General features: G+C 44.2%; 1 protein-coding gene across 3 annotated transcripts in view; it reads left to right on the top strand.

Moving 5' to 3' along the window:
• The first annotated feature begins 205 nt into the window (after positions 1 to 205).
• The window catches only part of LOC132822962 (uncharacterized), a 196,561-nt gene continuing 184,657 nt past the window's right edge, over positions 206 to 12,109 (top strand). The window contains exons 1-3 of one of the 3 annotated variants that reach the window (XM_060836434.1): positions 228 to 300; positions 3,757 to 3,809; positions 5,357 to 5,410. The gene's annotated coding sequence lies outside the window, so the exon portion shown is untranslated. Of the gene's footprint in view, positions 301 to 3,756; positions 3,810 to 5,356; positions 5,411 to 12,109 lie in introns of all 3 variants that reach the window. The other 2 variants (XM_060836424.1, XM_060836416.1) reach the window with 2 other exon arrangements.

Here is a 12,109-nt window from a genome sequence, read left to right as displayed (position 1 = left end):
AAGCGGTGTGTTATAACAGCTCTGAACAGGTTAATTAAAAACGATTTAGTTAAATAAAACCCAAGGGCCATTTGCTAGTATGGTTTCATTGTGAATGCATACACTTTCGTTACCAAATCTTTATAATCTCATGACCAGTGCAGCAGTGACAGTGTTAAACAGGTCCCTTTCTTTCCTTAGCATTTGTTTACCAGGAACCGCGAGTGAGCGATCCTCCTTTTCCGCTCTCGAGTGAAAGTCATTTCACGGACGTAAGTGACGCTCATACTGAAAGCCAACTGCTTTTGTAAATTGCTAAAGGTTCGTTTTCGACTGCGCTCTCTCTTAATTTCTGTGAATGTAGATCAGAATGCACTGAATGTTTCATGAGGATTGCATTTAATGTTTTCCTCTCCAGCCTCGATAGTGAGCTATGCAGTTTGTTGAGCTGTACTTGCATAATTTCGTTTCTTCCACCTCCCCATTTCACTTTCATGTGATCTGGGTGAAGTGTGTTGTCGCGCGTTGCGCAGAACTGAAAGAGACAGGGCATTGAGAGAGAGAGAGAGGGGTTTCTTCAGCTGTTCAGACGTTCTCCTGAAGCTCAGCAAATGGCCAGGGAGCGGTGTCCTTTAGTCCACACAACAAACTGCCTCCACCAAACCGATTAAAACCTCGGTCTAAAGAGACCTGTCGGTGTGAGGTTAGTCTCCCCATAATCAGAAATTGCAGTTGAACAAGTCTTGGTACAGACGTGGTGACCAGGTACACCAAGTGAAACACATATTGTTGGAGGTGGGTGGGGGGAGGAACTTCATGTTCCAACAGTTCTGTATCTTGTGGAAATAGGTCTAGCTCATGACAACAATAAAATCTCAAATAGGAAGTCTGAGATTTCAAGATTGTGTGATTTTTGGGCATAAAAACGTTTGTGCATTTGAATATTGAACATCAAATGTAGTATTATCTTTTCAAACTTAGCTGAAGTCTGGAGAAACTGGTGAGCTCAATGGAATTCCTTTTGTAGTTGAATTGTTGCTAAGCACATGAGGGGGAGTTAGGGTGGGAAAAAGTCAATCGTGAGTTGCATACTAAGTAAGAATTGCTGATATTGGAAATCGGAAACAAACGCAAATTGCTGGAAAAGTTCAGCAGGTCTGGTAGCATCTGGAGAGAAATGAGAGTTAACACTTAAGGTTAAGTGACTGCTCAGAACTCCAGCCAAAAAGGGAAACTCACCAGTTTCTGCTTAATTTTCCCAATGTAGAGGAGACTACATTGTGAGCAGTGAATACAGTAGACTAGATTGCGTGAAGAAGGAAGTGAGGACTGCAGATGCTGGAGATCAGAGCTGAAAATATGTTGCTGGAAAGGCGCAGCAGGTCAGGCAGCATCCAAGGAGCAGGAGAATCGACGTTTCAGGCATAAGCCCTTCTTCAGGAAGGAGGAGGGTGCGCCAAGCAGGCTAAGATAAAAGGTAGGGAAGAGGGACTTGGGAGAGGGGCGTTAGAAATGCGATAGGTGGAAGGAGGTCAAGGTTAGGGTGATAGGTAGAGGTGGGGGTGGGGGCAGAGAGGTTGGTAAGAAGATTGCAGGTCAAGAAGGCGGTGCTGAGTCCGAGGGTTGGGACTGAGAAAAGGTGGGGGAAGGGGAAATGAGGAAGCTGGAGATATCTGCGTTCATCCCTTGTGGTTGGAGGGTTCCTAGGGGGAAGATGAGGCGCTCTTCCTCCAGGTGTCGATTTGCCATGGTCTGGCGATGGAGGAGTCCAAGGACCTGCATGTCCTTGGTGAGTGGGGGGGGTGGGGGGGGGGGGGGGGGGGGGGGGGAGTTAGTGTTCAGCCACAGGGCGATTGGGGTTGGTTGGTGTGGGTGTCCCAGAGGTGTTCTCTGAAACATTCCGCAAGTAGGTGGCCTGTTTCTCCAATGTAGAGGAGGCCACATCAGGTGCAGTGGATGCCGTAAATGATGTGTGTGGAGGTGCAGGTGAATTTGTGATGGATATGGAAGGATCCCATAGGGCTTGGAGGAAAGTGAGGGGGGAGGTGTGGGCACAAGGTTTGCATTGCGGTTCCAGGGGAAGGTGCCGGGAGTGGAGGTTGGGTTGGTGGGGGTGTGGATCTGACCAGGGAGTCGCGGAGGGAGTGGTCTTTCCGGAACGCTGATAGGGAAGGGGAGGGAACTATATCCTTGGTGATGGGGTCTGTTTGGAGGTGGCAGAAATGACGAAGGATGATACAAAGTATCTGGAGGTTGGTGGGGTGGTAAGTGAGGACCAGTGGGGTTCTGTCCTGGTGGCAATTGGAGGAGTGGGGTTCAAGGGCAGAGGAGCGGGAAGTAGAGGAGATGCGGTGGAGAGCATCGTCAACCATGTCTGAGGGGAAATTGCAGTCTTTGAAGAAGGAGGCCATTTGGGTTGTTAGGTATTGGAATTGGTCCTCCTGGGAGCAGATGTGGCGGAGGCGAAGGAATTGGGAATATGGGATGGCGTTTTTACAGGGGGCAGGGTGGGAGGAGGTGTAATTTAGGTAGCTGTGAGAACCGGTCGGTTTATAGTAAATGTCTGTGTTGAGTCAGTCACCCGAGATAGAAATGGAGAAGTGTAGGAAGGGGAGGTAGGAGTCTGAGACGGTCCAGGTAAATTTGAGCTTGGGGTGGAAGGTGTTAGTAAAGTGGATGAACTGTTCCACCTCCACGTGGGAGCATGAGGTAGCGCCGATACAGTCATCGATGTAGCGGAGGAAAAGGTGGGGGTTGGTGCCAGTGTAGTTGCGGAAGATGGACTGTTCCACATATCCAACAAAGTAGAAGAACTGTTTGTATGGTGTATGGATTCTTCTGTGGATGAAAAACAGTAGAGGTCCTTTGCAGGTCTGTGAGAGTGTTGTCCTGAGCTGGGGCAGGGCTGACTGCAGGGAATGTAGGTAGCGGCACATGGCTGTAGAAGAATTGTTTGCGTGAAGTGCAGGTAAAGCACTGCTTCACGTGGAAGGTGTGTTTGGGCCCATGGATGCTGAGGAGGAAGTAAAGTGATTTCTGCAATTTGCAGGGGAAGGTGCTTTCTGGATGTATTGTGAATGCAGCAGGAATGGACCAGGATATCTGGAGGAATTGGTCCTTTTGTGGAAGGCTGAGAAGTGAGGTGGTGGCAGAAATGACAGTTAATGATCCTCTGGTTTTGGATGCTGGTGGGATGGTAGGTAAGGACAAGGGAGACCCTATCGCTGTTGCAGAAGGGAAAAGGGGGTGAGGGCAAAGGTACGGTGTAGAAATAAACCCAGCTGAGGGCTCTGTCAACAACAGGACTGGGGAGTCCTCAGTTGAGGAAGAAGGTGGACATTTCAGAGGCCTCTTGTCAAAATTGGCATCATCGGAACAAAGGTGACTGAGAAGGAGGAACTGTGGGACTGGCATAGAGTCTTTACAGGAACTAGAGTGTGGGGGTGTATAGTCAAGTAGGTTTGTAGCAGATATTGGTGGTCAACCTATCCCCAGAAATGGAAATAAATGTTGAGGAAAGGAGGAGTCAGATGGAGCAGGTGAGGGCAGGGTAGAAATTGGAAACGAAATTCTGAAACGTTTCCAATTCAGATCAGAGAGGGAAGCATTACAAACGATGTTATCGAAGTACTGGAGAAAGCCTTAGGTGGGGGTCGGAATAGGACTGGAACAAAACTTCTATTCCTGAGATGCTGCCTAACCTGCTGTGCTTTGACCAGCAACACATTTGCAGCTGTGATCTCCAGTATCTGCAGACCTCATTTTTTACCCATGCAGGTATGATGGCCACCCCTTGGACCTGAAGAAAGTGAGAGGAGTTAAAGGAGCAGGTAAGAGTGAGACTGAGCTTGGCCAGGCAGAGGAGGGTCGTAGTGGATGGGGACAGTTCAGGCCTTTTTTCCCCAAGAAACGGAGACCCCTGAGACCATGCTGATGGGAATGGACATCTAAAGAGATTACATATCCATGGTGAGGAGAAGGTGGCTGCAGTCTTTCAACTGGAGATTCTGAAACTGACACAAAGCGTCAGACGAATTAGTGATGCAAGTGGGGAGGGACTGGACAAGGGGGTGGCGGGGGGGGAGGAAGGTGAAAGAATTGACTGGAAGTAGGAAGGGAGGAGTTCTGTGGGACAGGTACAGGCAGAAACTATTGGTCTGCCCGTGTAGTCCTGTTTGTGGATCTTGCGAAGGTGATAGAGGTGAGCTGTGCCACGTTGGGAGACTGAGAGCTTGGAGGCAGTGGGGGAATATCATCAAGTGAAATGAGGTTGGTGACCCATAGTGAATATAGTAGCCTGATATTCCACAAAGGGGTCATGGTCCAGAGGGAGGTAGGACAAAATACCTGAGAGCTGCAAGCCACAATTCTGAAGGGTCACCTAACCCGAAACGTTAAATGATTTGTCTCCGCGCTTGCTGTTCCTGCTGAGCTTTTCTGGCAATTTCTGTTTGTTTCTGTCATTTTGCAACAGCTTTTGAAATGATTTATTTCAACCCAGATCTCTTCAGAAATCAGTGCTATTTTCTACAAAAGTCTGAGCGTCCTTGGACTCAATGTTATCTCTGTTTTCTCATCAGTTTGTTTTATTCACTCATGGGACACAGACTTTGCTGGTTGATCAGCATTTATTGCTCATGCTTACTGCCCTTCAACCGAATGGCTAACTACATCATTTTCAAAGGACAAGTTGAGAGTCGACCATTTTACCATGGGTCTGGAGTCACATGGAGGCCAGACTGGGTAAAGATGGCAAATTCCCATCCCGAAAGGACAGTAGTGAACCAGATGAGTTTTTCTGACAATGGTTTCACTGTCATTAGTTCCTTAATTATGCCAGATTTTTAAAAAATTGAATTCCAGTTCTCCCATCTGGGTCTCTAGAACATTAGCTGAGTTCTTGGCTTAATAGTCTAGCGATAATACCATTCGGCTATTGTCTCCTAAATGCAGCCAGTGCTTTCGGTCTGTGTGGATGCTGAAGCTCTGAAACAATTATTTTGTTTTATTACTCTGCACAACATTGCAGAACTTGGATAATTATTGCTACACTTTGTAGCAAAGATGGTACATTCATTCATTACACCAAATTGCATGATATCCATAACACTATTTAGCAATAATGTGGTATAAGTGACCCAGCATTTTGTAGTGAGGAATATATTATACGTCCTGGGCATCACAAATTACCACCAATTGCTGTACTCTGCACTGTTCTGTCACTGGTCACGGAAAAGCAAGCCTGCCGTCCAATTCTCCATGCATATCAAGAAGTTGCTGTGGTTGCATTGCTGAAATGAATTAAAATTTGTAAAGTTAGGCTGCATTCTTAATGATGCAAGGAACCTTCTTAATACCACCATTTACTTTCTTGCAGTTATTCCACCTCATCAGTTCAAAAAGAATTGAAATTGTGAAGATTTTCTTGCAGGTACTATGTTTTTGTTCTTATTGATGTTTTCAAAGTTGCATTTGATAATTTTCTCGCTTTATCTAATGTTACAACACTGGGTAAACCCTCCTGTTTAATTTAAAATCAGCTACACAGAAAATAATTATCCCATGCAGTAATTTGTTAAAATTAGAGTGGCCAAGAACTATTTAAAGTAAAAATTAAAACCTTATTTCTTAAAGTATAACAGAGAATAACTAACTAACCGCTATTTACAATTTCTTCCTCTAACCCCTATCTTTTACATTCTCTTCTATAATACTAATCTGATAAAACTCCCAATTAAGATTTACAAAACCATACTTCTTATCTCAAAATCAGGCAGCTTTTGTTCTTCTATTTGGGTCTTCCTATGTCGTCTTTTCTTTTTAGGAATTTCTGCATCCCAAGTTGCTGATCGAAAAGGTACTTTGAGAGCTATTTTCAGAGAGTCTGTTTACATTCTGGGCTTGGCAATTCTCCTCTCAACTGTTGATTTTTTTTTTCCCTGGTCTTATACCCCGAAAGCATTGGATTCTGTCATTGGCTTATAAGATTGTCAATATACTCAATTCAAATTGGATTGGAGTTTGATATTTTTCTCGGGATCTAATTTAAACTGGCCGAATTCAAATTTATGTTTTTTGTCTCATAGCAACTCAGCAAGTGCTGTTTGTTCTGAATCAAATGTTACTTTGTAAATTCTCCAGCACTCGGTGTACTTTCCAAGTCATTCACTCTCTTAAAGGTACACCCACATCTTCATAACACTAATTTTACTTAGTTTGTCTTACTACCTTCTCCTCCATCATGCCTCTGTTTCCTTAAATGTCATTGATAAGGAGAGTACTGCCTTTTGTCTGCTCTGGCCCCTTGAAAAAGGAAAGGTACCCTTCAGTTGGAGTACCCTTCATTTCTTGCCATGCTGCATGGGGACAGATTTTTTTGTTTAACCAGCTCTTTCCACGGAAGACAGAGCACCTGTGGGAGGTGGTGATAAAGTGGTAATGTCACTGGACTAGATATACAGAGTGAAAGTGAGGACTGCAGTTGCTGTATATCAAAAATTAGAGTGTGGTGCTTGAAAAGCTTTTGAGAAGCAGGAGAGTCGACGTTTCAGGCATAAGTCCTTCATCATTTCCTGCTCCTTGGAAGCTGCTTGGCCGGCTGTGCTTTTCCAGCACCAGACTCTTTAACTTTAGATATCCAGGGCTCCAGGCTATTGCCCTGTGGACACTGGATTTGAATACCATCATAGCAGATGGTCATATTTGAAGTGAATGAAAATCTGCAATTAAAAGCTAGTCTCCTGACTACCATTGCCAATGACCATTGTTCACATCTGATTCAGTGATGTCCCTCAGGGAAGAAAATTTGCTGTTCTTTGTCTGGTCGACCTACATGGGACTCCAGACTCACGGCAATGTGGTTGATTCTTAATGGACACCTGGGCAATGAGGAATGTGCAATAATTGCTGCTCCAGCCAGATTCCCCTATCTCCCACAACACTTTGTACAACTGAATTTTTAACATCGGAGCAGTCCAGCCTCTGAGGTCTCCAGCATCTCAGATGCAGCCTTCAGCCAATTTAATTCACTCCATGATAGCGTTAGGATTGGCTGGGATAGCACACTGGAAATCCAACCCACTATTCCTGTAGTCTTGACAAAAGTGGAAAAAGTTTGATCACCAGCAAAATTTACAACTCTACTTTGCTCTCCAATTCTGATTTGAAATTGCATATTCGATCACATTTGGGTTGGAAAACTCTCTCTTGTTCTGAATTTTTTTCCTCCATTTTATAACCTATTCCTAAAGACTGTATTTTATTGTGGACTTTGTACTTAGAAACTTAGAGAAATACAATAACCAACTGAAGAAGCTGTACCCAGGGACCTTTGTACTGAAGAGGGTGCCATAGGTGGTGACTTTTCACTGCACTCATTTGATTACCTGTAACAGTACAGCCAATTCTACTTTGTATAATTAGCCAAAAAAGAGCTTGTGAACAAATTTGTCTTTAAATGAAGGTAACAGAAGTATGGGGTCAGACTTAGAGTTTAAACTAGTCACAAATACCTTGGTAGGAACTAAGGGTCGTGGGGGTGGGTAGGGGGGGAATAATACCATTCAATACTGCCAATCTGGATTATAAGATTCAATGAATTGATTAGCCTTTACAGGTCTTTAATGACTTAAGTTCAATCATTGGTCAGGAATCAATCCTTTCAATACTTGGGAAGCTTCCTTTCTTCCTAAGAGCAAATTACTGCAGATGCTGGAACCTATTAATAACAAAAAATGCTGGAAATCACAACAGGTCTGGGAGCATCCATGGAGAGCAAGCAAGCTAATGTTTAGAGTCAAATAACACATCTGATGAGTCATCCAGACTCAATGCTAGCTTGTGGATGCTGTCTGACCTGCTGTGATTTCCAGCATTTTATTTTCAGTCAGCTGTTTCTCCTTCTATCGATAAGGTTATGCAAAGAAAGCAGTTATAGGAGAAATGGATGTGAACAGCTAAATTTACTGGTACATCTCTCATGATGGTTTCCCTTCAGAGGTTAGGTTCTCTTCGCTGTGCTGCTCATATACACAATCTATCATTTGGTCAGACATCCGTTCAAAAGCTGCTGTTAGATTGAGCTCTCTTGCACCCAGAATAACTGGTCAATAGTAAAGCCAAACAACTCTGTCATTAGGCAAGCTGTTCCTGAACACAAACAAGTGGAGACTATTTGTCTAGCTTCGATGTTTCCAAATAGTAACATAGTTTATCGTGCACCTGTTGCCTTCATTTGATCTGCCAGCTGTAAACAGCCCAGGAAAAGTTTTTTGTCTTTAAACAGCAGCTGTTTTTTTTTCCCCCAGTTTCCTTGATTCAAAGCAATAGTTTTCCAGTTTTAGTCCACTAATAATAAAGACATCAACTGTTTCTTGATACTCTCAAAGGTTAAAGATACTGGATACTGAAAAGGCTGTGGGTCCTGACAACACTTTAGGAAGCGCTGTGCCCCTAACCAAACCACCTAACTATTCTCACCTCATTTTTGAGCACTAGGATGTTTCAAAAATAGCATCTCTCCAGTTGTGGATAATTAACTAGGTATATCCCACCTACCCCCCCCGCCCCCTCCCCCTCCCTGGAAGCAGGAGAAGTCCAACCCTGTCAATTTTTGTCCCATTAGGCTTTTCAAAAACAATGTAGGCCTCACTGGCCTGGTCAGCATTTATTATCCCTTATTTTTTGAAATGGGTGAATTGCTTGGCAATCTGAGGGTTTTTAATGTGAACAACATTATTGTGGACTTGGAGCCACATGGAGACTAGACCAGATGAGGTTGTAGGGGTAGTAGATTTTGTGCTCGAAAAGACATTAGTGAACCAGTAAGATTTTGACAGCAACTGATAATTGTTGCATGCCCCTGTCGATTAAATTAGTTTTCAATTCCACATTTTACTTATTGATTGAATTCAAATTCTCCTAGCTTACAAAGTTGGATTTTGACCCACATGCCTGTAGCATTAATCTGGGCCTCCAGATGACCATGCCCATGATTACATGACTGCCACCAATTTTCCCTTAAGTCTACTTGCAATTAACAGCAAAGTGTTGGAAGGTGTCATTGACATTGTTATCCACAGGCACTGAATAATTACCTGCTCACTGACTTGTAGTTTAGCGTCCGCTGAAGCCCATCAGTTCCTGATCTAATTTTTGTTGAAACACCTGACACAGGAGTTAATTCCAGAGGTAGTGAGGGTTACTGTCATTAAGGACAGTATTTACTCAAGAGCCCAGTCGAAATGAGTCTGTGAGAATTGGAGAGAAAACGCTCTCTCCTGGTTGTAATTGTTGGAGGTCTGGCACCTCAGCAGGAGTTCTTCAGGAGAGTGCACTAATAGTCAGTATGATCAAGCAGCGTCAGCATGGCTTCAGAAAGGGGAAATCATGCCTGACAAATTGCACTGAAATTCTTTTGAGGAGTTAATAAGAAAGAGGAAGGGGAAGCAGTGGCTGTAATAAATTTGGATTTTTAGAATGTTTAATGTTCCACACCTGTATGTGCATGTCCTGGAACCAGGTTTGTAGATGACATTCTGGGCAAGAAGGCAAGTGGTGAGGATGACTAAGTCTGCAGATAGGTTAAGTCAATCGGCAAAATCGAGGTTTTGAGGTCATGCACTTTGTCAGAAAGAATAGAGGAGCTGAATATTATTTCAATGGAGAAAGTTTTCAGGGTGCTGCAGAAGAGGTTGGGAGTCCACACCCATGAATCTCTCAAAGCTAGCATCCAAGTACTTGGGTAATGGGGAATTCCAATGGTTTTTATTTCAAAGAGAATGAAGTATGACATTAGGGAGGTTTTGCTGAAACTGTACAAAACACTAATCAGACCACCATTGGAACACTGTGAACAGCGTCGGAGGCCCGTGTGAGGGTATGATATACTAGCATTGGAGGCAGTTAAGACTGATCTTGAGTCTGACAGGAATCCTCTTATGAGGAGAGGTTGAGTACATTATGGAATTTAGAAGAATGAGAGACCACCTGATTGAAACACTGATCCTGAGAGCACGTGACAGGGTTGTTGCAGAAACATGTTTTCCCCTTTGGGTGAATCTAGGACTAGAGGACGTAATCTCACAATAAGGAGTTGCGCACTTTATAATTGATAAGGAGGAATTTCTTCTTTTGTGAGTAATGAATTTGAAATCTTTTTTTCAGCAGAGGGCTGTTGAGGTTGGGACATCAGGCACATTCAAGACTGAGGGAGTCATGCTTATTCAAAGGAATCCAGGGAAGAGGCAGAAACATCAGCCAGATTTCATTCAGTGGGCTGAATGGCCGACTTCTGCATCTTATGGTCTAACCATTTCGAGCTGCTTCAATGACCATTCCTTCAGCGTGAGGTCGGGGTGGGATTTTTGCTGCACAGTGTTCAACACAATTTGTGATTCCTCAGATGCTGAAGCAGACCATGATCAAGTACAGCAAGACCTGGTCAATATCCAGAAACAAAGAAAATATATTTCTCAAACTTTGAGCAGAGTAATTGCTTAATACAAGAGAGCACAATTGAAACAGAACTGAAATATTTTTATGGATTTGTGCCTCAATTTCTGGATATGTAGATAACAACATTTATTTAAAAACATAGAATAAATTGCTGGCTTTTGACCTGATGGGGTCAAGTCAAACTGTAGACCACCATACCTGGACTACAGCTCCCACCCTGTCTCCTGTAAACACGCTTTCCCTTCTTCCCAGCTCCTCTTCCGCATCTGCTCCGAGGAGGGCTGGTTCCACCACAGAACACACTAGAAGGCTTTCTTCTTTAAAGATCACAATTTCCCCTCCCGTGTGGTTGATGTCCTCTAGCTCATCTCATCCACTTCCTGCAACTCTGCCCTCGAACCCCACCCATCCAACTGTAACAAGCCAGAGCTTCCCAGGTCCTCATCTTCCACCCCACCAATCTCCATATACATCGCATCATCCTCCGCCATTTCTGCCACCTCCAATCAGACCCCACCACCAGAGATATTTCCCTCCCCATCCCGATCTGCTTTCCGGAAAGATCATTCCCTCCGTGACTCTCCCGTTAGGTCCACACGCCCCCACCTTCCCGGCACTTTCCCCTGCCACCACAGGAATTGCAAAACCTGCAGCCACAGCTCCTCCCCCTCCCCCACCCACCTCCGTTCAAGGCCCCAAAGGAGCCTTCCACCTCCATCGTCAAATCCTAACCACCTGATGCCTGGAGGAAGAAAGTCTCATCTTCCATCTCGGGAACCTCCAACCCCATGGCATCAATGTGGATTTCACCAGTTTCCTCGTTTCCCCTCCCCACCTTATCCCAGTTCCACCCTTCCAAATCAGCAGCATTCTCATGACCTGTCTATCTTCCTTCCCACCTCTCTGTTCCACCCTCCTCTCTGACCTATCACCTTCACCCCCACTTCCCATTAACTTATTGCACTCTCACCTACCTACCCCAACCCCCACCCCGACTGCTCACAGCCTCATTCCTAATGGAGGGCTTTTGTCTGAAATGTTGTTTCTCCTGCTCCTTGGATGCTATCTGACCTGTTGTGCTTTTACAGCACCACACTCTTAGCTCGAATCTCCAGCATCTGCATCCCTCGCTTTTGCCTGTAGACCATCAGTACAAACTGAGGAAAGGGCTTGTATTGAATGTGTGTAGAAGTTTAATTTGACACTGCAGATTAATTTGTATAACGGGACTCCAGGGAAAATGGTTACAATCTGATTTCTAATAACACTCCCAGAAAATATTAAGGAAACCAATTTATGGAAGGCAACATAAAGTATTTTGGATAATTTAGATAAATAAATTATAGGCTCCTGATGCTTGCCTGCTCGGCATTTGGAAAAAGGAAGGAATTTCCAAGAGGAACTTTCTTGACTCCAAAGACCTGAAATTTTGCAAACTGGTAAGCTCTGTACCTCAGGCAAAATGGTTCCTAACACTGGAACCCTACCTCCATCCTAGGAAGAGGGGGGAGATATGAGCAGGATATACTTTGTTCGTTTACTGTGGAAGATTTGCATCTGCCTTCAAACCAATCTTTTTAAACTGTTTTCTAAAACACAACCTGTGGGCATTGCTCAGTTGAACCCCCATCACCAATTGACAATCCAAATATTTCTTAGTGTGCTTTGTAAAGTT

This window comes from Hemiscyllium ocellatum, chromosome 2 (genome assembly GCF_020745735.1).
Source record: "Hemiscyllium ocellatum isolate sHemOce1 chromosome 2, sHemOce1.pat.X.cur, whole genome shotgun sequence".
In the NCBI taxonomy this organism is placed as follows: Eukaryota; Metazoa; Chordata; class Chondrichthyes; order Orectolobiformes; family Hemiscylliidae; genus Hemiscyllium; species Hemiscyllium ocellatum.
Note: the sequence above shows the minus strand (reverse complement) of the source record. Positions and strands in the feature narration are given on the sequence as shown.